The sequence below is a fragment of the Mustela nivalis genome (genome assembly GCF_964662115.1).
Source record: "Mustela nivalis genome assembly, contig: HAP1_SCAFFOLD_112, whole genome shotgun sequence".
Lineage (NCBI taxonomy): Eukaryota > Metazoa > Chordata > Mammalia > Carnivora > Mustelidae > Mustela > Mustela nivalis.
Window position 1 is genome coordinate 1,672,323 of NW_028136504.1, and position 2,410 is coordinate 1,674,732.

At 43.5% G+C, this 2,410-nt stretch overlaps 1 pseudogene across 1 annotated transcript; it reads right to left on the reverse strand.

Annotated features, from left to right (window-relative positions):
• Positions 1–929: 929 nt before the first annotated feature.
• On the reverse strand, positions 930–1,858 carry LOC309856993 (small ribosomal subunit protein uS5 pseudogene; annotated as a pseudogene). The gene has a single exon. The product of its transcript is annotated as a small ribosomal subunit protein uS5 pseudogene (transcript).
• Positions 1,859–2,410: the final 552 nt, after the last annotated feature.

Consider the following 2,410-nt stretch of genomic DNA (forward strand, 5'->3'; position numbering starts at 1 on the left):
TGTCATACTTCTTAAAAGCACATATATTGATAACTCTACTCATTCCTCCATTCCTCTGTGACTGTCACTGTGTTAAAATGTGGAGTCAGCTGACTCACTTGTGATGGTAATAAAGTAGATGAGTTTGCAAAGTATTTTGTTATTTCTAAAAATGCAAAAACCAAATTACATTGAAATCATAAGGGGTGTTTCAGGGAGAGCTGTAGGATGTGGTTTCTTGTGTAATCCACAGAGATTAGCTCCAACACATATTTAAACTCTCCTCTAGGAGCAACCTTAGTGGTAAAGCAAGAAGATAAACAGATGTATACACACCCTGGCACAAAATTATCACTTATGTTTGGCTTCCTAGTCTCCTCGTGTTACTTATTTATCTTAACTTCTCTCTGAAATCAGGGAACACAGAATCTCAATCAGTAGACATTTTTCTACTGAATTACCCAATAGTCCGATCATACCCCTAATACTTTTTAAAATTATTTCACTCATAATCCCAAATCTGCTTTGCTTCCTCATCTTAGTACACTGTAATTTGATTTCAAAATGAGGACAGTTGTCAGTAATGCCACATTCATTCATCTATTTTACAATTCCATGTGCTTATAACTATGAAGATATGTTAATAACATCCATTCCAATAAGCCACCCTAAATTTATTATCATGAAACAAGACCTCAAGAAAGAGAATTCAAAATCATCCATGTATTTGCAACTTATTGCAATAAAGCCTTTATCAATAGACTTCCCTGTGCACATGGTGGTCAAATTGCTGGTGAAAACCAGCCAGATCTATTACAAGCTTTCTCATGGCTTCTAGGTAACCCAAGTGAGCCTTTATTGATACTGGGAAGGGATAAAGCAGGGAAGGGATAAACAGTGCTATAAGATTTGGCTAGACAAAAGTAATGACTCTCATTACAAAGTGAGTATTTTTTTTTCAAGCTTTAGTTCAGTTTATTTTTCTTGTATAAAACTATGTAGTAGCCACAGCTGGAGCCTGGGTCCTCTGAACAGAGACTCTGGTGTGGGTCTTCACAAGATGGTCCGTGAACTCCTGATAGGGAGACTTGGTGAACACAGTCTCCTTCCAGAGATCAGGGGTGAGATAGCTGTAGGTCTTGGAGATGGCATCGAAAGTAGCCTTGGCAAAGTTCCCTAGGGTGGCAGTGCAGCCCCTGGCCGAGGTGTAGCAGTCGTCAATACCAGCCATCATCAGCAGTTTCTTGGGCACAGGGGCCGAGACAATGCCAGTGCCTCTGGGGGCGGGGATGAGACGCACCAGCACAGAGCCACAGCGGCCAGTCACCTTGCACGGGACAGTGTGGGGCTTGCCGATCTTGTTCCCCCAGTAGCCTCGCCGCACAGGGACGAGGAAAGCTTCGCCAGAATGATGGCTCTGCGGATGGCAGTGGCTACCTCCTTGGAACACTTGACATCCAAACCGACGTGTCCATTGTAATCTCCGATGGCGACAAATGCCTTGAACCTGGTCCGCTGGCCCGCGCGCGTCTGCTTCTGCACAGGCATGATCTTCAAAACCTCGTCCTTGAGGGAGGCTCCCAGGAAGAAGTCGATGATCTCAGACTCCTTGATGGGCAGGGAGAAGAGATAGATCTCCTCCAGGGACTTGATCTTCATGTCTTTGACCAGGCGGCCCAGCTTGGTGACGGGGATCCACTCCTTGTCCGCGGCCTTGCCCCCGCGAGCTCCGCGGCCTCGGCCCCGGCCCCGACCACGGCCCCGGCCCGCCCCGGCCCCGGATGCCGCTGCCGAAGCCACCGCGGAAACCGCCGCGGCCTCCCATTCCAGGGCCCCCGGGCCCTCCGGGCCCTCTCGCAGCACCGGCGTCATCCGCCATTTGGTGTTCTCTCGGAGAGGAAACAAAGTGAGTATTTTAAAGCAAAAGAGCCTGTTGGGAATATTGTTTTATAAAATAGTGGTTTTTTTTATTAACTTTTTAAAATTCAATTAGGTAACATATAGTGTACCAATAGTTTCAAATGTAGATTTCAGTTATTCATCCATAGCATATAATAGCTAATGCTCAGTACTTACTGTGATAGCTTCTTGAAAGCAGAATTTTAACCCACTGAGCCACCCAGGCGCCCTTGAAAGCAGAATTTTAGATCACATTTTCTGATTACTTCCATGTCGTACAACACTTTCCTGCTAGCAACCTTCAAAACATACTGTTTGTTAGAGGAATTTCTTTAATAATAAATAAATAGGAATTCATTTAAATTTATAAATATATAAAATAAATAGGAATTTATTTAAATTTATTTAAATATTACACACTGTTTCATTGTTCATAAATAAGGTGATGATATTATAGCCATTAGTTGGTAGCACTGATATATCACTATCTTTTTACTTCTCAGTGCATTCTCTTTACACAAATAGATATATA